At 46.5% G+C, this 26,268-nt stretch overlaps 1 long non-coding RNA gene across 9 annotated transcripts in view; it reads left to right on the top strand.

The window, feature by feature from the left end:
* LOC146207653 (uncharacterized) overlaps positions 1 to 25,891 on the top strand; it is a 194,386-nt gene extending 168,495 nt beyond the window's left edge. For all 9 annotated transcript variants that reach the window (XR_014704038.1, XR_014704042.1, XR_014704044.1 and 6 more), the window contains 2 exons: positions 14,994 to 15,080; positions 21,648 to 25,891. This is a non-coding gene — a long non-coding RNA (uncharacterized LOC146207653). The remainder of the gene's footprint in view (positions 1 to 14,993; positions 15,081 to 21,647) is intronic.
* Positions 25,892 to 26,268: the final 377 nt, after the last annotated feature.

Here is a 26,268-nt window from a genome sequence, read left to right as displayed (position 1 = left end):
GTTAACTATTCCTAATTTGCTCAAAACGCGGAAATGGGCCTAAGAGCTATGTAGGAGTGGGGAGTGTTCTTCACGTGCAAGTTATTTAGAAATATAAAGATGCTGTAAATGCTCAACACAGAACTAAGAAAGAAACAGTGTAGCCTAGGTACATTTGCAGAGAAGCTACAACCAGTCTATAACCAGAAGCTACAAGGGACACTGATAACAAAGTTGAATTTGGCCTACTTGTAATGAAAGCGGCTCTTCCATACGTTAGAAAAGGGAACGATAGGAAGCACAGGTATTGCCATCACCGGCCGGTGTCACAAGGTAACTGCAGCTTGCGTCAGGGAAGATTTTGCTTTGATCTGTAAGGCTAAGCTACAGCGCCATTCATTTAGGAACGAGCATCGCGGAGGCTTTCTCTTTCTTGACGTCACGAGTATGAATCGAGTGACGGGAGATGCTTCCCAATGCTTTTCCATTTAGGAGACGAATCCGTTATTTTCTCTCCGTCAAAGAAACATCCGCGCAGCCGGAAATTAAGGCGGGAAATAGGATGTCGCTAATGGTGAAGAAGGTAATAAAGGAATGATAACTCATTGGCAAATTCCACTCCACATTGGAGGATTCTCTTAAGCGTTTGGACTTACGGTGAAGAGAGGAAGAGTAATGAAATCACAAACGCAGCAGCTTTCACAGGTTATGATCAGCATTCTAAAATTCAAACAGACAAAAGAATACTTAAAATCGTCAACCTTGATTGCTTACCTGGATTATGTTCATTATCCTTGCTTGCGAGGCTTTTTCTCGTGCTGAAATTCGACGGTGTCTTCACTCAGTAAGCAAGGCACATAAAGGGAAATAAGACAACACTTGGTGAAACGGGGAAGTTTCTTCCATGCTTGGAACACTAAATGTGAAATTCGACGGTGTCTTCACTCAGTAAGCAAGGCACATAGAGGGAAATAAGACAACACTTGGTGAAACGGAGAAGTTTCCTCCATGCTTGGAACACTGAATCAATGCTCACCCCTTTCACTGCACACAACCTTCGTGCGAAATTAGTTACAGGCTCGCTGACCTTGTCATCCGGAATGAGGTACAAATTTCCCATCGGCTTGTTGGCGTCCGCTGTAATGAGTTGCCGAAGAATATTGACAGTTGATTTCTGGGCGCGCTGGCTCGTAGAGTCCGTCGAGCAAAGCGTCCGCTTGATAACCATCAATTCCAGAGACTTATCCGCCAGCACTTTTCAGTAGCTGAAGCGTGGTAGCTTAGGTCACACTGAACGAACGAAGTGAAACTTGCAAGAAACTACATTTTCGTCTACGTATATAACAGATCAACTTCCACTCACACCACTTGCACACACTGCGAGCATCCAGATACATCCAGAAGCGTCCCTTTTCCGAGCAAGCATCCCTACTCGTTCGAAGAAACGCATCTTGGTCGTTCTCGAGAGCAAGGAAGATACTTCGCCTACGCGTACCGCATGAGTGTAGCTCGCCGACAGTAGCTGCGTCCCCGCAGGGCACGCGCGCGCGCGTAGTGTGTGCACGGTGGCAAAGTATGCGGCATTGTGAATAAAAGGGCCAGCCTTCCCGAGGCCTGCTTCACCCTTTTAAACTTGTCTCCTTTTCTTCCCTCCGCGATGCCCCTTCCTGCTTCCTAGACCACCAGCACTATACCGCAGGCCGCTTCTGCACAGCCAGTGACGTTATGCTCGCCTACATTTACATTTCGCCCGGCGAAGTGCATGTCACTTTCGCCGCGGACGAGCCCGTCCTCTATACATGTTAATGTGTTGAATCTATTCTAAATAAATCTATGCGGCTGCCCCCCCCCCTTCCCCCAACTATAGCTTCCGTTGTACGCGAACTCCTTTTCCGTGTACTTCAATACCTCGGCTTTCTCTTCTTCCGTCGCTGCATCTCGCGCTCCCTTCCTGTGACCCCCTTGTTTTTACGCTCCGCTTAGGAAAGGAAGGCTAGGAGGGGGGGGGGGGGGGGGGGTATGCCGAAAGCGCCCGTAAGAATATCTAGAACGTATATATATTCGTACGTACGCACGCACGTACGTGGGACATCCAATAGCCACAGAGGCATGCACGGTGAAATCGATTGGCCATCTCGGTCGCCCGCTGCATATTTTTATGCTCATTTAAACTCGCCGGATGAATCGGTGATGGCCACCTCTGGCTGCTGAAATAAGCCGCGTAACCCTCACCTCTCTCCACAGCCACGGCAACACTCTCGACCATGAGCTGACCCCCTCGGCATACGCAGTGTCGCACACCGAGCCCAACCCTGCTCCCTTCTTTCGTATCCATTCTTTCATTCTTTATTTATTTCTTGCTGGCGTCATCAGCGCGCTCTGGTGACATCTTGAGCGTTAACGAGACCACGTTTTCTTCGCCTGTATTGATGCCGTCACGTTGACCGTCGGTTTGCCCTCATTTTCTGCGCTGTGTCATGTTTTTTTGTTTGTTTTTTATTCATTCTTTCTATCGGCCGCGAATCTGCCACGCCTCCGCGTATTAGTCTCTAATGAAACGAACTGCGAAACGTAACCTCTGCGAGTCCGAAGTGGTGAGCGTGTTAACGGGCAAAGCGCGAGTGAAAAGAAGCAAAACATGAAGAAAGGGTGGGTAGCGAAAACTGTGCCCCGTATTAGTGAGTGTTCGCTGAATTAAGTTATGCAAAGCAGGGCTAATGCGTGTAATGACGTAGCGTGCGTCGCATTTTCACCACGCGCGACCGCTAACTGCGTCACCCTTCCTCTCTCTTTTTCTACCTGAAAAGCCTTCTTTTCCTCCGAGCTCGTTTCTTCCATTAGACTGTCTCTTTTACACCGCTTACAATGTGGGCACGAAAAACCGCGTGCGGAGGTGCTTGTACACGGCCGAAAGAGCTTCAGTGAGTTGGGCGCAGCTAATGGTTTTAAAAGTCGGTCCTTTAACAGAGTGCGCGATAATAATTTCACGGTCGGGCCACTTCTTCCCAGAGCGTTTGCTTGAGCTTACGTAGTGCTAAGTAATTTCAGCGGCGTTATCGTTATGTAAAAGTCATTACTCAAGCTACTATGACGTCATCATAATTCAGTGTTCCAGTATTTCGTACGTACAGATCTAGGCCTAAATACGTCTGTCCTAGCAAGCATTCTAACTTGCAGCAGCTTATATATCTACGGTCTTGGTTGAAGCAGCCGATATTTGCAGGAGCTCCGCAGTGTTAGAAGTGGTTGACGCTTAAACAAGCATGCCAAAATTTATCTGGCTACAACTCTTATACTGCTTAACGCGTATTCTCAGTAAAACGTTTTTATTCAAACAAAGTTCCCGCTTTGCACCATTAACCACATACCCATCTGGTTATGTGGCTATCAATTATATAGCTGACCATGCACATGCTAAGTTTGTCGCGATTAAGGCTCTGTAATGAAATCGTAGCCGCATTCGGGATAGTGCGCATGGTATAGTAGGTAAAAACATTCTGCAAGGCAAACCAATCCGTAACACATACGCAGGTTGTTTGATTCAGTCGAATAAGCGACGAATACCGTTAATATGGCTTCAAAATGTGGGTTGCGTTTTATAAATTGTAATCGCACAATTGATGGCGCGAAAGAACCTTCCCTTTCGATCAGCCATCATGTTCTGCTCACGATAAAATAGCAGAATTGAAATGACCCCAAATAGTCCATCAGTTGAGAGTTTGAACCGCGAAATTGAAGACGAAGGTTAAGCAGAACGAATGGCGGCGCAGATCGGTCGGGGCATGGCAAATTAAGTGGACTGAGTCATGAGTCTAGAACGAGGAGAAGTCAGTGTGGGCGTCCGGAACGAACCAGCGCCCGGAGGTTGCAACGCTGGCGCGCATTGTCCAGCGGCGCGCGAAGAGACTTGCCGCCTTGCCTCGCCATTGTCTCGCGGGACATACAGGATCCCGGTAAAAGAAAGAGAAAGAGAGAGACCGAACTCCTATCCTCGCTCATCTCCAAGTCAACGAGCCCGGGCATCGGCGGCGAGCTGTCTAGCTAAGGAAAAGGCTCGGCGTGAGTGTCAGTCAGGCGGCTAGCCAGGCCAGCGTCTCTCCCTACGCCGTCGCTACACCAAAGAGAGTTGCGATCGCGATATCGAAAAGCGAGGTGCTGCAGGAGAAAGGCATCAATAGGCCAAAGAGAAACCGACTAACGCTTCACACCCCACCGGGTATCTCTTTCTCTCCCTCTCTCTTGGAATCGCACGGAGGAAAAGTAGTGGCACCGGTATCCTACACTGGCGGCTCAGTTGGAAGGAACAAAGGCAATCTATTCAGGCTATACCCCAAGTGCTGTTCATTTGCTGGCGCTTCCTCCTTTGAGGCCGAACGCCCTGAGTGCGAGCGCGAATACTTGCCGGCGAAACTTTGCTCGTGTGCGTGGGAGATGGAATGTCTTCTTCCATGCCCGGCCAATTCATGGGCCTCGTACCGAGGGCACCCAGTATAGGAATGATACTTCGGGGCGTGTATAGTAAGAAGGCTCGCGGCAACTTTGAGCAACTTGGTCATACACACACGGATAGTCTGGCTCGCTTTTTCTTTTCTTTTTTTCTTTGCCGTAGCAGTGGCCAGAGCACAGAGCACGAAGTGCGGATCGTGAGAAAGTTCAAAGACTCGCCATGAATTGTAGATAGCAGAACAAAGGAGAAAGTGGACTTGTTTTCGAAGTCAGCAGAGCTGCTATGATGGAAAAATTGAGATTAAAAGTTGAGAAGCAGAGAAGTAAGCCAACAGATGTCCCTAATGACGTGGTTATTCATGGTTAGAAGCAATCTTCTTTATATAAACTTGAAGGCACAGTTCATTAAGATGGATAATCATAGTATCCCCCAGAGTGAAGATTACGGTTGTGTAGAGCCTGTGCGAAGAAAATATTCTCCGTGGCTGTGTAGTGAGGAGGCATTGAATTATTAGTTTCCATTTACGGCAGCAATGTCAAGAAAGGAACATTTACATTCACCCTTATCCTGTGTTCACACCTGAGGGAAGGACTGGGATCCACCCTTGCCCAAAGATTGCGTAGGCAGCATGGCAAAAAAATATTGTCACAGGGCAGAGCTGACAAAAAATGTCAACAGTCAAGGCTGACATCTTCGATAATCTGTGTCTAAACACATCATGGATTAGAGAAATGGAACAGGTCGGTAGGGGATTCGAAAACGGCTCAATTCGGACCGCTAATATGGCTAGGATAGATTTTTTTGATCTCCTGTTTGATGTGGTCCAGAATATAGTCAATTTGATCGCCATTTTTTTTTCTAACTTTTTGAGGATCGGCGAAAATTATGTTGTGCTCTCTTAGTCGCGCACCTTGCTGCGTAGATGTGACTTTTGCGGCATATGTTTGTCACCTATCATGCATCACCTTTTGATAGGGTAGAACCCCGAACGACACTAACTGGAAATAATTTGTGTAACGGACTTTCTGTGCTATCTGAGAGAAGGTTATCTTGTTGGTGCGGTTTTCACTTTGCATGTCTTTAACTCGAAGGGTCAACTATGCCTACGTTTCATATTGCGCATAATTATAGCCGCGTAGGCCTTGCTTGGCCGCTTTTCTGGTAGAAATTAGCGTTACTGTATTAACCGAGCCTGCCAGACGTTGATATATAATATTGATTTGCAAATTAGTAGCAGGAGCTACCCCTGATGAAGGGTATTTATTCCACTTCCATGAAATGTAACAAAAGGATATAATAACATCCTCCTTTGTGGAGGTAAATTGCTTGCGGCAGGCTAACGTGGTTTCTGTTGATTCCGATATCAGCTCTGCACTAAAACTTTCAATTTACCGTATGCATCACACAACACATGCTGTAACTTCAAGGTTAGAATTGATCTCAGTCCTGCACTGTTGATTTCTAAGTAATAACGTTATTCGAGACGTTTGGTGAAATCGTACGTATCTCAAAAGAAGCGGAGAACAAACTTAAGAGCCAATACTTGTAGTCCAAAGTCTACAACTATAGCTAGGCGCGCTCGCTCGCTCATTCAGTACTCATTAAATTGCAGAAACAAAATCTCATTCACTTCTTCATTCACTCAATCGCCGGCTCATGCACTCAGTCACTCGCCCGTTGACTAATGTGGTTAGTTTTTCTGTTCATCGCCGTATTCGCTCGCTCGCTCACTCTCTCACTCACTCACTCACTCACTCACTCACTCACTCACTCACTCACTCACTCACTCACTCACTCACTCACTCACTCACTCACCCACTCACTCACTCACTCACTCAACTCACTCACACCTCTCACCACTCTCTTAGTGTATAGCTTGTTAGCCCACTCTCATGTTCATTTCTGCACTTCTCACTCATTCACTCGCCCACTCACTCGCACACCAGCCGGAATGACACGCAGTTTACTCATCACAAACCACGTTTATCGTGCAGAATCGCTCAGTGCGCTAGACGGGAGCACAACGCCGTCGACCATCGCTCCGATCGGGCGTCGCATTAAAGGGAACTTCGATTCTGCAGCCCACGCCTCGTGACAAATGAGTTTCGGCCCTCGGGTACATTTGTCTCCGCTAACGACGAACGCGGCTCGCAATTCGTCACCGATGGTGGATGCCAACCTGCCGACGCTGGCGACGTCGTCGCCGAACAGGCGGAGCCAACTCGTGCCGTCAGCGCCAGAGCCGCCGTTACCGATATGTCGAGCTGTTCCCGCATTCACGAAGGAGCCCGGTGCGCTTGGCTGAAGCCGCCTTATCCCCCCCCCCCCCCCCCCCCTGCCCTCAGCAACGACAGCAACCGAGTTCGGTTACTAATGGTCCTGGTTTTCCGACTGCCATTAAACATTCATCACTCGAGCGCTGGCTGCTCGACGCTGCGGTATATGGACAGACGCATATATAAGCTGCGAATCAACGCGAGAGAACATTTGTCATTTTGAAACGTGACGAAGGTTTTTCGCTCGGCTCCCCTGCGGAGTTGCGTTGGGCATGCGCCTTGGTAATTTGCCAGGGCTCACGTTTTCTCGACGCTCCTTCACCGTTGCAACATACCAGCAAGCAGGTGTTGGCTTCTGTATAGCGACACCTATTAGATGCCTGTTTGCTGGTTTGTACGTTGTTATAAGAGTAGTATAGTAACAGCAGCGCGCAGCCGGAAGATGGTTAAAACGGAAACAATCTGGAGCAGGTTTCTACCGTGAAAAGAGGAAGAGTAGGAGGGTTGCCAAACACATAAGAAGGTATAGAATTGAGTAGAGGAGAGTGCAGTAGTAGTATAAAAGCAGAAGTATTTGCGTGGGTTTTGCACCGTTGTGGTGGTAGTATAGTTTTAGTAGACAAATAGAAAATGTGCTCTATAACTATGCATATATGCATGTCGCTCTCCAATTCTTTACCTCAATATTTAGTGAAATCATAATACCTCTACGGCTGTCGCTGAAACTGAAGCCACACAGCGGTATCCTTACTTTAAGTTTTTCTTGTTTTTTTTTTATGTGTGTGTGTGTGCAGACTTTGAGTGTTCACGCTTGCAAGTTTTGTTTTCTAGCAACATAACTCATATTACTAACAGAGTTCGTAGGTATTGAGCTGTGCGCTTTGCCGAGCTTGGTGAGCAAATAAAAATGCTAAAACCAAGGCACGAAGAGACAGGATGGGAAACAGCTTATATATTCACCTGTATTTCTACTTCGCAGATTTTGTTCAGCCTGGTGCCCGGTTCGATCGGCAGTTTTAGACGAAAGTCAAGTAGTACATTTCTGATTAATTTGCTGACATGCTGTGAAGCTACGTCAAGCTGCAAGCATCTTATCTATATAAATCCAGTTCTCCCCGCCGTTAAGCATGCCGGGAAACGTAAAGGAAGGAATCTACGAAGGTATCCTCGACAACAATTTTTAAAGCGATAGCTCTAATTTCACCCATATCCGACCTTGAAGGTCATCTTGCTGGTTGATTTCACCTTCGAACCAGAGGAGCGCCCGTGTTAGTCCCGTGACACGGCGCGGGCCAGCTGCTCGCCTCGCCGCTGTGAAAATGATGACTGAGGCGAGGGCGCATGTTCTCCTTTCATCTGCAGCTGCACTGAACCATGTGATCATGCCGCCTGGAATGAATATAAGGTGTGTGCGGTGCCTAGCTGCTGCCGAAAGCCATCGAGGTCGAACTGTGTCACGGGCCGCATTGATCGGCGGTGCATCGCAGAAGCCGAGCTGCTTCAGACTATCCTTGCGATACAGAACGGCATGAAACTGAGTTGGCGAGGAAGAACTCCAGGCAGCGGGCTCGGGTCGCTGCTGAAACGGATGAAGTACGGGTCTCTTTCATCCGCTGCCGGGGGTGATGGCCAAGCAAATACTGACTATGTTGACCAATTAAGACCAATACCAATAAAGACCAAACCGTGTCTAACCGTATCAACGAAACCACCGCTCAACACACTAGGTTCAGTCGGGTTGAACGGCAGCAATTTTCTTAAGCTGCTTTAGTTACAATGTGCTCTTTTACAGCATTTGTTTTGATAAAATGTGTCACGGTTTCCTTACATCACTCTGACTTCGCGTTTACAGCTGTCCATTCACTCATTGTTCAAAGTAGAGCATTATTTTTCGCATCATATATACGCGAAATTAAAGCCCCTTCTCTCTTCAGAATCATTGAATCTGAATAACCTAATCTAACCGCTGAAACTAACAAAGGCGTTAAACAAGTTCAGGGAAGAAAGAAAATAATAATAAAAAAAGAAAGTAAAGCTGGTACAAGGCGCTGGTCACAGCCAGAAATGAGGCAAAGCGGGGAGATCTCACGGACCGACAGTCAGCTCCCTTCGTTGTCAGCGCCACGTCAACATGTTTACGCGTCGACTGCTTACTTCGTGCATGGCACGGAAATAAACAAAGAAAGAGAGTAGTAAAAAAAAAAAAAAAAAGACACTGCAAAAGCCAGCAACGGAGGACGGCCCTTGATTCGGAGGTGAGCCAGACGAGAGATCGACAGTGTGGCCGTGCTGTCGGCAAGGAGGACGAGGCCGGGGGAGAAGCGAGCGTCCTGTCCTCGGTTGGTCGCATAAAAAATCGGCAAAAACACGGCCGATTCGAGCAACCCAGGGTATCGGAAACCGGCCTAGCCTGGAAACGGGCGGCCTCAGTCCTGTCGCCATTGCCTAGCTCTGCTAGAGAGCTGGCAGAAACCGAGAATCAGAAGCGAGTGCTTCAATATCGAAGCCCACGCCAACGGCCTCAGCCAACGGGGAGAGGAAGCAATAAGAATAGCGCTGAAAAGACGAGAAAGGCATCCGGAGAGAGATAGGACCTAGATAATGCGACTGCATTGAATATGAATGAACGCCGACTTAAACGCGTATCGGCTGCCTTCTCCCGTCCCGCTGTTTGCGTATACTTTTGTTGTTGTTGTTGTTTTTTTTTTTGTCATGCAGTGACTGGCTTTGTCGGCCGTTGGCGCCCTGGGTGTGTTTTTGTAGGGGATACGAAGATGTTCTGTGCCGGTGTTGCCGCCGCAGTTCGAGCTCACGTCTCTTGTCCTACCATGAGCCATGTCTTAGCTTTCGTGGGCTCTTCAGGGCGTTTATTTTTCTTTTATAATTTGCCCCATTTGGTAATTTACTGCTCGTTTTTGTGTTTTCTGCGCATGCGTCCACTTTTTCGCTAACCGGACGAACCTTCCATTGCATCGCATCTCAGTTTGAGAAAAGCGAACATCTCAGAGGCCGCCCACTTACCTTGAAACAAGCTTTAGTTGTTTAAAAGCACTGTTTGCTGAACAAGTTGCTTTAAATGTTCGCAGAAAAAACTAGCCCGTCATGCGGTTGGTTGCATGTGTTTTAAAGTTTTAGTCTTTGAGGCTTCCCCGAGTCCTTGCTTTATATCACATGATTGGTAGAACGTCGAGCCGATTGCACGTTTGGCACCATACATTTGTTTCTGTGGCTTACGTAAATTCAACGTTGCAAAATAAGAATAAAGAAAGTTTGAAAGAGGGCAAAGCGGCTGTTTTGATCGTGGCTTACGGGTCTATTCTACGTTTTGTAACATTGCCCGCCAAGTAAGCCTCATTTACGACCGCCTGTAAAGCTGGCTTTTTTGCATACGTACTGTTTGTGCGGCAAAACACACTTCCTGCGTCGGGAGTGGTCGTTGTTTAGAGCACATGATGCCTTTATGTGCAACTATTTGACTGAATTTTCTTTATGACTGAGCATTTGTATCACCTGTAGCCCTACAATTAAAGCGGCGAAAAAACGCTTCTTCTTCTTAAACACATGTATGCAGTCGTCGGGTAACGATGCGAAGCGATAACGAGCGTTCGAATTACTGATATGGAAAGAAGAATAAGTGCGAAAAACACCCGAACGCAAATAACATTGTGATACAAAAAAGCCAGAAATCGCAGAATACAAGTTGATAGGATCTCTCCTAAACGGCCCCATGATAAATACTATAATTGTTCAGCGCGGCCGTTAACTAGCTCGTGCCGTTAACGAGGTAGTGCCAAAAGTTACCCTTATATGCTTACATTCCAGTATCATTGTACTCAGCTTCGGGCGACTAGTGGCACGTTAGTTGACATCGTTGAATTTTATTGCGAAAGCAATACCACGACAGCCAAAGTGAGACCTCGGGTGGCCGCAGCTACGCCCTGCAGAGGCGTAGCTACGGTCTTCTCATAAAAAAAATCAGCCTGCCATGACATTTGAATTCACGGTACCCCTATGCCACGGGCAGGAGCTACCAACTCGCGTTGATCCTTTCATATGGGAGGGCGATATAAGAATCAACCTGCCAGAACCATTTGCCTTCTCGTGACCCCTGTGACACGCAGGCACTTTTTTTATTCTTCATTGCATGGAAAAACTTCCGTAAAAAAAGCTCCTCTTACTCAAACTTGTCCATCTCTAAAGTTACCGGGCTGCTTAATACGAGCCCGCCATATCCCTAGCCCGACAATGCACCATCATCAAAACATCAAAATTCTGGGAGGCAAACACATGCATCTAGATACGGCATCCAGTTTGGAGGTTCTTCGCATGCAACATATACACTCCTCACCAAAGCACACTGCTCCCGAAACACAGATTTAGACGATCTTGGTGACTCGGCATGCCTGTCCATCATACGACTTCTCCAAAGACTGAACAGTCCCATCAACACAAATAGATCGTAAGGCACGACAGAGTTTTTGTCAGGAGGCAAATATCTAATAGTATATGGTGTAATTTCAATGCCCTTTTTAAGAGTCCTTTCTATTATGTCCCAAAAGAACATAGCATCACGGCACAGAATAAATCAATGATCACTTGTCTCAGGCACGTTACAGAGATGGCAATTCACAGTCCAGGGCACAAACATCTCCTTATCATGAAGAAATGTCTTGACAGGCAATGTCGCTGTGTGTAGTTTGAAAAAGAATGTTTTTGCAGCTGCCTGAATGCACACTGCCTAACACGCTTTAGAACAGTGGTGTCCAAAAACCCCAGATAAGGCTGCCGATAAACCGGTGTAGGGAACAAAGACTCAGTGAGAACCTGGGTCATCTACTTTCTCGGGAGGCTATACAGGTAATCTACACAGAAACGCACAATGAGAAAATTGAATGTGTCAGCAACCTCCTCAAGGAATCCCCATATGGGCCCCTCACGAGCCTGCCCATTCGCTGCGAATAAGTAAGGCAAATGAGGACTAAAACGCCTAATGAGCACAGCTACAATAAACAGGTGGTTTGCCGATTTGAAAAAAAAAAAAAAAAAAAAAAAAAAACGGGAGACAAGTTGATGCACAAACAAGTGAACAGACCCACGCCACCAAACTCTACGGAACAAGTTGTCACGCCGCATGGGCTCCCATTGAGAGCTCCCCACAAATGTTGCAAATATTCTGTGTATAACTTGTACTTTCCTCCTCGTACAATTTAGGACCTGAAAGATATACGCAAACTTTGCAAACAAGAATATGTTACGTACCTGTTCCCTAGCAAATACTAGACATGCAGGCACGTCCATGCAGCTTGGTTGAAGCGTGACGTTATATGTGGGCTGGAAGCTTACGCTTTCGCGTCATACGCTTAAAGGATGAGCTTAAGTGTCCCCAATAATGTAGCGCCTTACGCTGACAGGGCGTGCTAGGTGAATAATGTAGCAGGGAAAAGAAGCTTCCGCCGTTGCTTTCGCAATTCAACTAGTGTTAACCAGAGCTAAACCACATTTAATTGTTTTCAATGACACAAAAATAAGCATTTGAGCAAAGCGAATGATGGATAAGGTGTCCAAGCCCTCGACTCCTGCACTCATTTTACCACAGCTTTAATATTTTTTTTTTCTCCTTCATGTTTTCTTCCTTCCTATTCATTGCCCAGAACTTCAGAAAATCTCTAGACAGACGACTTAAGGTGTCTTATTTATGTTCCTTATTAAAAGGCCAGCACAATAATGAGGCTGTAGCAGCCCTGGGTGGCTGCAGCCATCAAAGCGAAGCGCCAAAAACTAGAACTCACATTCTAAAAGAACTCTATTAGAATAAATGGAATAAGAAGAAGATAACAGTTTAAAAATAGAAATAGGCGCAAAAAAAATGATATTGGGTGGAAAATTCGGAAAGTTATACTTTGTGGGATTCAAACCAATCATTTTTTGGCACCCCCAAAGCAAAGCATCAGCTCAACCGTCTTGACCTTTTTACGCCCCGTCAGGAGGAAACCTAGGAGGGAGGCAGGAGAAGTATAAAATTCCCAATAAATGGAGTGTGATAGCGGGCGGAAAGAAAAGGTGGAGAAGAAACGCGGGGTAAAAGAAGGGAGGGGGCGTCCCCGGAACGAGATAAGCCGCCACCTCAGTAGTGTCGCCCGTTGTCGTTGCGGTCTCCATGACGGTGCTCAACCCGCAGCCGCTGCAGCAGGAGCACTTGAAATGAAAAGGAAGGGGTCCTCGTATCTGACGTTTCGCTGGTAGGTCCATGACAGCGGAGAAGCCAAATATATAGGCACGCGCGCGTGCAGCACCGGCAACGCCACGGCGGTGGATAAAATATGACTTTCCGGGAGTTCCGGCCTAGGCGGTATATCCTCCCGTCCATTGTGCACCGGCACTGGCGAGTGAAAGGGAAAGAGAGGATAACAGTTCGTCTCCAGCGTTTCGTTGAGGAAAGCGATCCTCCACCCTTGGCTCATCACACTCACACGCTGTCCGCGCTTCTGGATGAACTGTTGCCCCCAAGTCAGTGCGGAAGTGCGTCACCGCCCCTCGCTTCCTGAGAGCTTAAGCAGAGCTTCCGGCCTCTTTACCCCTCTTTGATTTTGTTTTATAGATGCTTTTTGGGTGTCTTGTGGCTAACGCTTGTCGTGGTCGCAAGATAGCGCTTAGGAGCCTCTTTAGAAGGGAATGGTTCGCGCTCTGCGGCTTCAATGCAAGTGTGAGGTGAACAGCGCCTTGAAATTTTCAAGTTCTATATCTGTTGCAGTCCATATAAGTATACATGCAATATAAGCGTCAAATGTCATTTAAATATCTCGGCAAAGGATACTCTGCTGCAAGGTAGTGAAAGGCAAAAGTAATGACAGCATTTTTCCCTTTTAACACTAAAAACTCACAGTAGACTTGTGAGTCTGCAACGCGAACTTTTGAGCGAAAGCCACGGGGTCACAACAAAGAATATTTCGAGACGTGTTCTGATGTTTGTTTGTTTTTCTTAAAGCCAAGGGCCCAAGGGCCCCAGATTAGTACAGACTTATCCATGCCTGAGCCACGGCCTCTATTGAGCGGCCGTGCCGGAGCTGATACCCTGAAGTGAGCTTCTTCGAAAGGTCTTTCACAGCAGTGACCTGCGCATTTGCTTGGCCTCGTTGGCTCGACCGTACGGTTATAATCCCCGTGTGAACACGGTAAAACTTACCACTTCTGCAGGCCGAGGCTCTCGAAACTGGGTTTGCCCCCAAAAGGGCTCAGCGTGGCTTGCGCAGCCTGCTTCCAAGCGCATACTTCTAAGTAAGCTGGAAGTTGGATTGGGGCATGCTTGTACTCATATCTGTCCCGTGATCGGTTTCAAACCACACAGCTCCCGAAGCCGAGACGAGTGCTCAGACCCTCTGTCGCTTTTTTCCTTTCATCTTCCGGTTACCCTCATAGTCATATATGCCCCTAAACAAACAAACAAAAATGGGGGAGGAAGGGGGAGGATTCCCTTTCTCACTTTTAGTCCCTGCCAATTAGAGTAGAAGCAGGTGGCGCTGCTGACGAGGAACTAAGGACCTAATGCTAACGTCCTAAAGAAAATTTTACTGTGTGCTATTTCTGGAGCTCTTGCTTGTCAGCTTTCTTCGCTGTCATACATTTGCGCTGTAAGTTCGTTTTAATTAGCGCTCCCGTTTTCTTTTTTTCATCAGAGACATTGCTTTGCAAAGGTGACACTCATTTCATGTTCCTGCATGCCTCCTTAATGTGTCGCAGTTCCTCAATGACAAGGACTTCAGGCTGCGGAGGCTCGCAAAATTGCGCTATGAACTAAATATGTGCGCCGGAAACGAGAAACAGGAATAGTATGTTTTGACAATGTTCTGTCTGCAAAAGAGTCTTCGTGAAACATGTTGGACCTGTGGGAGTTAAAATTTTGTCTGCACGATGATGACAAGCCATTAAGTTTTAAAACCTGTACATGAAAAATAAGCCATCAAAACACAAAATCTAGAACAACCTTCTTATCTTATGGGTTCTTTGTTTGTCTGAGTACTTTGTTAATATGAAGGAGTTCCTGATCTCACAAACACTGAGGGACTTCTTTCAAAATTTGAACATTATCTACAGAGACTGAATTATTGCTGAATTATGTGAAAATTAGTGCCTAATTCCCAGCTCTCCATTTCACGATCCTACTAAGTAGGTGGAATTTGAAGGCGAGCAAAATCAATTTTTCTTTATAGCATTAGTTGCATTGTGATTCATCTCAGTACATCATCTAACCCTCAAAATTCCTCCCTATATTTGCTTTTTTTTTTCTTGCGCAGAAGGTGCAGTGCTGCTGCCGTCACATCACCCGTGCGCACTGGGACACACCAAGAAGAAAGGTGAAAGCAAGATGGCGTATTTAATAGGTATGTGCATGAACGAAGTGATCGCATCATATAGTCCACGTGTCACCGGCAATAATACGATGCATAGCATCAAGGAAACTGCACCTGTATGGGTCACTTCTGTGTTCAATGTTTGCTTGTTTTCTTCTATATCTTTAGAGAATTTCCTGTGCGCCAAACCATGGGGTTTTAAAATACCAACATTTTGCGACATAGCGAGCGTCCTTGACAATAAGCACGTCGTCACAAAAGATAAGCTGCATAATGTACATATGCGTCAACAATTGAGCACTGCAGTTACTTTTAATAATCAGTTTATAAATGATAAACATTGCAATCAAATTATGTAGCATTAGTGAATTAGTCATAAGCAATCACCACCAATAGTTTGAAAGTTGAGGCACCTTTTGTGAATGTTACGAAGGTCTTTGACTAATTCAGGATCTTTTGATGTATTGCTTCGTCATATATTCTTTCTTGGCGCCTAATTGACTGTTATTGCAATAAAATATTTCATTGAAGCGGTATTTTAGCTGCACGTAATTAGTTATTTGAGCAAATTGACTCACTCTAATCTCTCAGCACATCAGCCTCATTACCTCCCATGCATCCAACAACAGTCTATGTTCAAAGCCGTCCGCATGTTAAAACAAGTTATGCTTCACCTTGTATATAAACACTGTAAACCTTTCTCGCCCAAATTTATTTGTAGTCTACCCCATAGAATTGTAACCTAAGCAAAGTAAGTAAGTTTCTTCTAGCTTTTTTGTCACACAAAAATATTGCTATGTGCATATAGTTTTAAATCTTGGTCGATAAGCCGTAGGAAAAAAAAAACAGCTTTTTTGTTAATGATGGCACGGGGTGTCGTTTAAAATCGTTTGTGAATGTTCATTCTGCCAACTTGATCTATTCGCCCTTTGAAGCGCTCAGCCCACAGTTATTATATTGTTTTGTAAATGTGTCTCGTCAGAAGGCCACGACATGCGCGCATTGTCGAGTCAGTCACGGATGCACAATATCAAGTCTCACTGTCATAGACTTAGTGTTTGTTCTCCATTGGCCAACAGAAAGCCGAATCACAAACCAAAACATTCAACAACCCTCTGCGAAAATGCCGAACCACTTTCAGATTACGGGGAGCAACAACAGCGTCATTTCCACTCAGTGAGCCTCATGCGGCTCGAGTCTCTTTGCTAGCCAGAGCTGTCCAAAGCACCGCGATGCGTTGAAACCAAATCACGTGCCGTTAAGCCGCGCCCGGAGCAACTGACTTTCCCTCCTTCCATCAGCCGGGTTGTTTCGAGCTACGCCGTGTTCAGGAGTCGAGCATCCATGGTGGTGAACAAGCAGTGCCGAAGTATTAGTCTCTGCAGGCAGCCGGCGTCAAACGCCCCGTCTCCTTCTGCAGGGCAACGCAAAGAAAGGGAATGCTTGAATATCTCTCTCCCTTTCCCGACCCCATTCAGTTCTCATTAACTCCGCACCCGCCGAGCACCCTTCATCGACGCCATCGTCCTCTCGGCCAGGCGTCGGTGGCGCCCGGCCTGTCATGACCAGGCGCCTGTGCGTCGCCTGCCCCGCTTCGAGTCGGGACGCCCTCAGTCGAGGACCCTCTTCGTCTCTCCGAAAAGGCTTGACTGTCGCCTTGGCCTGTCGTCCTCAGAGCGTTCGTTGGTGGTTCAGTGGCTAAACTTCATTGACGCCAACCTTCCTGGCTCTCTCCATTTTAACGCTCTATTCCTGCCTCCTGTCCTCTGTCTTCTAACAGGGCTGGGGGCTTTGCGTCGAGTGCAGCAGGTTCGATGAGATGGCTCCACAAGTCGCGTTGGTTTCGAGGAAGAAAAAAAAATTCGAACAGTAAGGAGCTATAGTGATTTGTGACGTACTTCCAGTCAGAATTCATTTCCATGCAGACAACTGATTGCTTGATTGATTGATTGATTGATTGATTGATTGATTGATTGATTGATTTATAGGAAGGGAAAGGCGCGGTAACTGTCTCACTTGTTTTCTGTGGACACCTCAACTGCGCCGTAAGGGAAGGGAGAAAGGTGAGAGTGAAAGTGGAAAGAGAGAAAGAGAGCCGTAGTGGAGGGCTACCTGGGGATCTTTAACGTGCGCTGACATCGCACAGCAAACGGACGCCTCTTCGTTTCGCCTCCATCAAAACGCAGCCGCCGAGGTCGGGTTCGAACCCGGGTGCTCCGGCGCAGTAGTCGGGCGTCTTACAACTGCACTACCCCGGCGGGGCCCATGCAGACAACCAACTCAAGCTCCAATAGAAGATAAAACAGTTGTTGTTGTTGTTGTGGCTGTAGGAAAAAGGAAAAGAAAATGCACGGGCCTGCTGCTGGCTCTGTAGCTGAGCCACCTCCGCTGCCTCGTGCAGATAGAAAAGAATATAAGAAGAAAGAAAAGGAAGAGGGAAAGAAAGACGCGCGCCGCAACAACAGCCGCCGTCCACCACCAGCGGTAGCGTGTGCAATGACGGCCTACAACAGATAAAAATTCGGTGCCAGGCCAGCCCCCCGCCGCAAGCGGCTGTGACCCACCCGCACCAGCCCCATCAGGGGAGTACTTGGAGTTCGTATTGTAACCCTGAAATATCAATGCTCGCTTCCCTCCACAATTCGCTTGAAAAGAGGAGCAAGAGCATGGCTTCTGTATTATGTTCTTCAGAGTGCATTCGCCTGTGTGCTTGTGCCTCCATTTACTAAGAATGAATAAATTCTCAAATCACTGGTTCCTGAAGGTCCTTTGCCATGGATAATCAAGGAAAATTGACAAACGTTGCAATGGCCATGCAGAGCCATGAGCTCCGCATGATGATGATGATGATGATAATAATAACAATGATGATGATGATGATGATAATAATAATAATAATAATAATAATAATAATAATAATAATAATAATAATAATAATAATAATAATAATAATAATAATAATAATAATAATAATAATAATATAATAAATTGGTTCACAGGGAGGAAAAGGCACAATATCTGTTACACTTGTTTCTGTGGGCACCTGAACCGCGCCGTAAGGGACGGGAGGAAGGTGGGAGTGAAAGTGTAAAGAGAAAAAGAGGGGCCGTAGTGGAGGACTACGGAGTAACTTCGACCACCTGGGGATCTTAATGTGCACTGACATCGCACAGCACACGGACGCCTCTTCGGTTTGCCTCCATCGAAACGCAGCTGCCTGATTCGTTTTCCGGCTTGAACGAATCACGCCAACGCTGCCGCCCTCCTGTGCTTTCTCTGTGCTTGCGGTAACCAAGCGTAACTGGAACGATGTCCCTATAACTGCGGGTCAGAAGGCAAATTAAGCAGACTCAATGCTGCACGCGCGACACTCGTGATACATGGGCACACGTGCTGTCTGCATTCTTAGTGGGTTGCGAAACGCACGTGCAGGCAAAGTGAGGCACAATAATAGCAAGCGATCATTGGCCACTTATGCGTCGCCATACTCCTTCCCTTTTTACTACATGTCGCGATGGCTCAGTGGTTAAGACGGTTCGATCTCGACCTAGGCGGCTGCGTTTCGATGGAGGCGAAACGAAGAGGCGTCCGTGTGCTGTGCGATGTCAGCGCACGTTAAAGGTCCCCAGGTGGTCGAAATTACTCCGCATCCCTCCACTACGACTCCTATTTCTCACTTTCCACTTTCACTCCCACCTTCCTCCCTTCCCTCACGGAGCGATTGAGGTGTCCACAGAAAACAAGTGAGCCAGTTACCGTGTCTTTCCCTTCCTATAAAATCAATCAGTGGTTAAGACTGCCGGCTTTTAAACCGGAGTACCCGGATTCTAACCTGACCGCAGCGCCACGTTTCGATAGAGGCGAAATGCAAATGCTTTCCTGTGCTGTGCAATATCATTTGCACGGTAAAGATCCCCATCTGGTCGAAAATTATTCAGAAGCCCTCCACTACGCCATTCTCTCTTGATCTCGAATCTTTCTTTCTTTCTTTCTTTCTTTCTTTCTTTCTTTCTTTCTTTCTTTCTTTCTTTCTTTCTTTCTTTCTTTCTTTCTTTCTTTCATTCTTTCTTTCTTTCTTTCTTTCTTTCTTTCTTTCTTTCTTTCTTTCTTTCTTTCTTTCTTTCTTTCTTTCTCACTCACTCACACACACACACACACTCACTCACTCTGTTCAGCTGTCCACAGGCTTCTGTGAGAAAACAGCGCATTTCCTTTTTCATGAGCCAATTTCTTTAAATTTTTAAATTATTAGCTCGTTCGTCATTTTTGTGCCAATACCGCTGTTGTCATTCGCGGCGCCGCCTGCCTCAGTTCGCCTCGGTTGCCAGGGGAACAACAGTACAGTGGCCATCCTGAAAGGCCATCATGAAAGAAATGCAGAGGCACGTTAACCATTGTTCGTTCCTCCCTTCCTCCCTCCAGCTCTGTTCAGCTGTCCACGGGGATCTGTGAGACATGCAGCGCGTTTCCTTTCCTATAAACCAATTTTTCTTGAATTAAAGTTATTAGCTCATCATCAGGCTGCATTTTTTACTTTTCGCTTGTATTCTAAAGTCAACATGGATTCCTAGAGGATCCTAATTAAGAAGTGATGACAGAAGCTCGCCTATACTTCGCACAAAATTACAGTTTCAGAAGTGGTACGAATTTTTTACAACCCGAAGCGGAACACGCAGCCTGGTTACTTTTGGCCAAGACGATAAGCATCCTGCTGTCGACTTTTTGAACGAAAACGGACAAGAACAAACGAACAAGAGGAAGCAAATTTTAGGGCGGGGAATGTCTTATAGCACGACGCGATACACACTCGTAAAACAATCCTCTGAGCGGATTTTTTTTTTAGCATGCTCCTTTTCAAGGCCCTATATAGTCGCCGCAACCCAGGCACTTTTACTTTTTTTTTTTTTTTAGAAATACGGATTTTCAGGTGCGTGCATATAAGGATGACTACGCACCAAAACACTATGGGTGTTTTGAGCGAATACTGCAACGGATGAATAAGAACTTCGAACTGAAAACTTGTGATAAGTGTTTGTTTTTCAATATGAATTTAGTACATCCCACTTTCTCATCAAGGTGTCAGGTATCATACATGATACGTGGCTGCAAATGGGAACCGAATATAATTATGGTGAGGGAAGATGGTGTAATCGCATGACTCAAGTAACAGAGGAGCATATGAAATACACAAGCCGTCTTTAGAGTGCCGTCTTGCTTTGTCAGATGGAAGAAAGGATGCACTAAGTGCGATCCTCCTGTGAGGGTACAGACCTCAACCTTTCTTACTAACATCTTGATAACTGTTTTGTTTCCAATGAGCAGTCTAACCTCGCTGTGAGAAGTATATCTGGGACATGAATAATGCCACCAAGATAACGGCAAAAACTACGGCGCCAACTCGATGAAATCTGGGAAATGTTCCATTCACTTCTTATCAATCGCGTTTAAAAGATGCGATTCCCGGAAGGTGTTTTTCTTCCATCTTTGTTTTTCTTGTCCCTACAGTCTGGATAACGCAAAATTTCACCGACAGTTACCGGCGCCACGAGCTTTTCGGTTGGACAACTATCAGAGATTCTCTTCTCGACTTTTTTTTTTCTTTTACTTCATTCCTAATCTCGAGCTTAGGCAATTTCCCGACCGCCTATAACCCGACAAAAGGAACGAAGAATAAATAGTCTTTTCTCCGCGTGAATTAAATCGAGGAACCTCGTTGTCACAAGGCGCCTTTACAGTCCGCGTCCTTCGTCTGGCTTCGCCGCGTTTCCAAAGCAACGAACACTCACTATTTCCCCCGAAAGTACATGGACTCTATATCATGACAAGAAACTCAGTGCAGCGAGTTGCTTTCCAAGGAAAGTCAGGAACTCCGATAAGGTTGAATGAAAACGAAGACCGCCTTTCTCTGTACTTTCTATTGGCCTCACATCAGGCGAACTTCGCGAGCAGTCCACCAGGAGTGAGCTATATATATATATCCCGAAACGCGTACAGGACATTCTGGTGGGCGAGGCTTAAGTAAAACCTACCGAGCAGGTGCAATCGTCATGGAAGGGGGATGCGGGGAGAGGATGAGAGGTGAGAAGACAGGAGGTGGAATGTATAGACGGCCAGAGCAGCCCTAGGTGAAAATTCGCCATTATTCGACTGTATGCTTTCACAGAGATACGGGCTAGCAAGTGAAGGATATAGCCGCGCACTGCTATATACAGTTGTAACGCTGGAAATAATCTCGACACTCGGGGCGCGCCCCTTTGGCTCAGAGCGGGAGAGGAGAGGTGGGGAAGGAAAAGGAAGAGGGAGTAGTCGGTGTCGGCAGCAGAGTCAGCAGCAATGGCCAGTCTGAAAAGGAAACCAATGCCGTCGGGAAAAACGGAGCCGGCCGAGGTCGTGGTGCTATGGAAACCCAGCCAAAAAGAATCGAGCTAACTCACCCATGCTCTCTCTCCTTCTCGGTTTACTATGGCTGCCATCGCCGGCTACGTCTCTGCCGCTGATGTAAAAGAACAAAGAAAACAAGAAAAATGAAAGAAAGTTTCTTTTTTAATTTTTTTCGCTTAATCTTTTCTGTCTACTTACCTCTCGTCTTTCCTGCAGGAACCTCTGGTTCGTGCCAAGATCCCGAGGAGGAGAAAGAAGCCCGGGAGGCGGCGGTAGCGGCGCACTGGGACGGCGGGCCATGGAAGCGCATTTGAAATGCGAATTTTCTCGGAGGAGGCTCCGACCAAGCGAGAGAGACAGACCAACCGAGAGCCGCCGCCGTCTCTTTCATCTCTGTCTTCTATCTTCTCTTCTGCCCTGCTCTTGACTGCGCACAGGGTTCCGCTCATATTTCTTATACTCGCTGCGTGTCCGTACTCTTCACTTTATTTTTATTGTATTCGTTCTTTTCTGTATAAGATCTGGCATTTACAGAATGTAGTTGGTATTTTACTCGTGGGTTTTGTGATAGCGTACTATCTCAACATTGCATCCGCGGCCTCAACTTTATCTTTACTGATTTACTTTGGCCGCCTCCTCGTCTTTCTCTGTCTCCTTTCTTCTCTCGTCCTCTCGTCACCCCTGTGCCTATCTCGCGGTTCGTTGATTTCTTCCTTCCATCTCCCTCCCTCCCCACCCACGTAAAACGTGTGTATGAGCCTACTTCTTCCTTTTTCTTCATGTGTTCTCGCGCACTTGATCCCAGTGTTGCGCAAAAGAGAATGATGATTACTTGCGCTGCGCGAAGGCAAGACATGAAAATATAAGTACGTCTCACGAACACAGAGGAACTGAGGTGCTCGAAGCGAAACGGCAAGCAGAGAAAGAAGCAGACTAAGTTTTGCTTTTTTTCCTGTTTCCAAAGACCGGAAGTAGATGGAAACTGCGACAGAATGTCCTTCTCCGCGTTCCGGGACAAGAAGATAAACAACTAGGCCATGCGAGATAACTCTGCCGTCCAGCAACTGTACAAAAACTATCTGCTCTAAGGATTACATTGAATATTTTTTTTTTTGTTATATCGAAACCCCGAGCGCTTCCCTACGAGAAAAAAGGTCTGTCTTGACTTGACACATGCGGGGGCATATATCGCAGGAGGAGGGCGTGCAGCTCGTACGCATTTCCGACAAGCATACGCGCACTCGCACATGCACAAGCACAGATGCGAGGTAGTTGATCTTGGTCAAGTTTGTTAGTCATGGAGCATCAGGCACAACCTAAAAGCAGCGGTGGATTGACGCAGTGAGCCCCTTACTCCAAAATGCTGCCGCAGAAAATAGAAAAAGCAGCGTAAACCGCACTCCTTCGACGAAAAGCTGCAGAAATGTTTAGTGCAAATAGGATGGCCTCACGCCCAACACCTTTGCATATACACAGCCACTTTGTCCAACGACGAGACCTGCTATCAGTAAGCGCGCTCGCTAAAGCATTGCGAATCACTCCCTGTGCGCAGTGCGCAGAAGACTTCGTGTCAGAGTTCGGCTCGATAGGGAACCCTAAACTAATCCGTAACACAGTGACTTGACAACCACGTACGTAACTGTAATACAAAGGGGGATACAGTGGCTCAACTTTCTCGAATGTACCGCATTGTAAAAAATTAGACTAATAATAAAAGCGTCAAATTAGAAATCCGATCGGCTCAGTTCTCCCCTTTCCGTGTTGTTCGCGCTGTTAAACCGCATCTCATTTGTACGCAAACCAACTCGCCCAGTTTTCCGTCCTCCAGAACTGATAGGCTATTAGAAGGCCTGTCAGTGGGCTGTATCACATGCAGGTTGCAGAGACCTCCATTTGAAGCAGGCGCACATTAACGTCATTTCGGGACACAGCGACATCATAAAAACATGCAAGGCTTAAAACCGCACACTCACCACACATAAAAAGGCATCCTCCACTGGCCTTTTACCACCCCTCTGTACAGCTCACCAATCTACTGGGGCGAGTTGTTTACAGCGAGGCTAAATAAATAACGCGACTAGTTATTAGTTATGTGTAGTTTAAATCTGAGGTGATTTGCTTGTAATATTCTACTGACTGAAGTTTGCAACCATTTGTAATGAAAAGAAAGTGTTTTCCACGCTTCAAATCGTACGGGTTGCTTCCTCTTAGGCAAATTCAAAACAGATATCAAGCTGACACTTGACATATACATATGTAGGAAAATCTAAAAACTCGCGTATATAGCTTATGGTTCTTGCTCGCGGTGGTATCAACTATTTCTCTATTAAACAAAAAGGTAGGCTTGATATGTGGGTCTTCGTTATACTTTCCTTTGGCTCTTTACGTTTTTCACTTCTATTAATTTTTGTGGCATGGCGATACAGAACAAAGAAAAATTAAAAAATTGAAAACATCCGCCATTTCTCGTAGACCTTTATGCTCACAGTACATACATTTGTTGAATATAAATGAACGGGCGAATTGAAATGAGGAACCAAGGGGAGGGGTTCTATACAATGCTACAAAGAGGGTTCAAAAAAGGGCAGTGGGAAAAGGGTTGGTGAGAATTATGAGAGCGAGCCTCTACGGAGAGAGTTGAATAAGAAGACATGACCTGAAATTTGAAAAACCTCCCTAGGTTCTTGGCATGGCCTGCAGGAATACCGGTGGTACAGAATTAGAACACGGCGTTACGTCCAGTGCCTTGAAAGAGCTGCTGGAAAAGTAAAAACGCCCAGACACAGAACCAGCCAAATTGGAACTATATGAAAACGGCCGCGTGTTAGAGACAGACAGTCGGAGGAAAAAGTGTTAGCCCTGTCGGCACCGGGTTTTCCTCTGTCCTCTTTACAAAAGGAGACGTGGGCGGCGAGGGAGCGCTGCTACGTACGAGTACATCCTTACTGTGCGGTGAGATTGCATTTGGCGCCCCAGAGTCTGCGGAGCTCTGTATGCTAAGTGGCGCTTTTGTTAGGCCGGGGCCCCCTTTTCGGACGCTCGTCTAACCTCGTTGGCCTTCTGCCGTTCGCAGTTGGCCGATCTGCGCATGTGCAGTTCTTCCGTTCCCTCCGCTGTGATCGGCACACATGGCGTCGGAGTCTTTGTTCCGTGCACTAACGCGAAATAAAAGCGCGAAAGGCAGCACTGCAGACGTTTCCTTTTTGTCTTTTTTGTGACCCAGGCCTACTTGGAACTTATGTGGTATTCTAAAGAAGATAAACCAGAGAATTCGTATGTTCATTCGTGCCTGCTGGTAGAGCCCGAACGCAATGCGTCGGGTTGGTCTGACGTCATGATAGCTCGGCTTAGTGAACCGTTCAACCTGCTGTGAATTCAAAACGAAGTGTTTTCAGGCGATGTTACGATACTGCCCGCAAATTCATCCTGTTGCTGGAGCAGAATGTAAGCTTTTATTGTGAGTGCTTTATTGTTCTTGTCATATGCAAATTCTCTGTGCTGCATGCACTGAACAAATTAGTTTGTTAGGTGCTTTCAAGAAAGTTGCTCTACTCCCCTCCGCAGTTTCTTTGCCGTGTGCGCCATGTGCGCGTGTTTTACTTAAACTTGAACAGATGAGGAACCACATGCCAGCATTGACGTTACTCAGCCACCGTCGCCGGCGGCGGCGCTGCCACCGAAACCGAGGTAACCACGCGCTCGCCTCTACTACGTGACAATTATGACGTCACTCAACCGCAGTTACGCCAACACCCCCTAGACTAAGAGAAGGCCTGCGCAAGTCCTCCTTTCCACTAGTCGTACGTCACGACAGTGAGATCTGGGGATAGATAGGCGGCGCCGAGCGCAAGCGTACGCAAGCAAGGCGATCTGGAACGACTCGGCCTGAGTATGCGTGTTTTCAGCCTGCGTTTGCTGTATTCCTAATCTGTGCTGCACAGGCGCTTGCGAGCAAGGTATCTATAATGTCTGGGTGTTGTAGTGTGCTAAACTGGCGCTCTAACTATTTCAATGGATCCAAAGCGCAAGTGTACAAGTTTCCGTCGGACTCGGCTCAAAATGCAGCGTGGACAAAGGCTGTGCCGTGGAAAAACGTATTACCGATGAAGTGCACTGTGGTAAGAAAGCGTTCTTATTTGCTTCCTAATACTCGTGCTGCTATTCACCACTATTTGATTTATCATAGTGTATTAAATCGTAGGCGTGCCCATATCGAGGACACAATTTGGACAGCACAGCTACTAATAATAGAGTAGCATTCGGCCTGTTTTGAATGCATAACAAAATTGTTTTGCAACCTAAATTATTTTCTTATGCAAACAATTTTATTTTGCTAGTGGCCACGTGATCGTAGTTGCCGTAGTAAATGCCTGGTTTAAAGCCGAGTTAGCTGCTCGCTGCGTTAATATACTCATGGCAATTGCTGCTCCCAGCTTAAGCAGCTTTTTTTATATATATATATTTACGTTACAACTTTGGGACCAGCACTTCCGTGAAATGATCTCGTATTCACTACAAGCTACACCGAGTGTCGTCAAGGTCACCGTTCCGAGAAATATCTCTGCCTACCATTCTTAGCCTTATCTATCCATCTAACAATAAGTGTGCTCTCAGATGAATTTTGTGCCTGTCTTAATGTTTATTAAGTAACTCTGAATGAAGGTGAAAATTTCCCCGCAACTTCATTTCTGCCATTAAAATAAATGCCAGGTGGATTGTGTCAAACTTCTCATATACTTCACAAGACTGGCAATATTAGATAACACGGGTAACACAAGTATACCCCTCTTCATCGCTAGCACTAAAAATTTCCATAGTTATCTCCAGAGCAGCTTCG

Source organism: Amblyomma maculatum, chromosome 1 (genome assembly GCF_055883805.1).
Source record: "Amblyomma maculatum isolate TAMU_Amacu chromosome 1, ASM5588380v1, whole genome shotgun sequence".
NCBI classification, from domain to species: domain Eukaryota; kingdom Metazoa; phylum Arthropoda; class Arachnida; order Ixodida; family Ixodidae; genus Amblyomma; species Amblyomma maculatum.
Note: the sequence above shows the minus strand (reverse complement) of the source record. Positions and strands in the feature narration are given on the sequence as shown.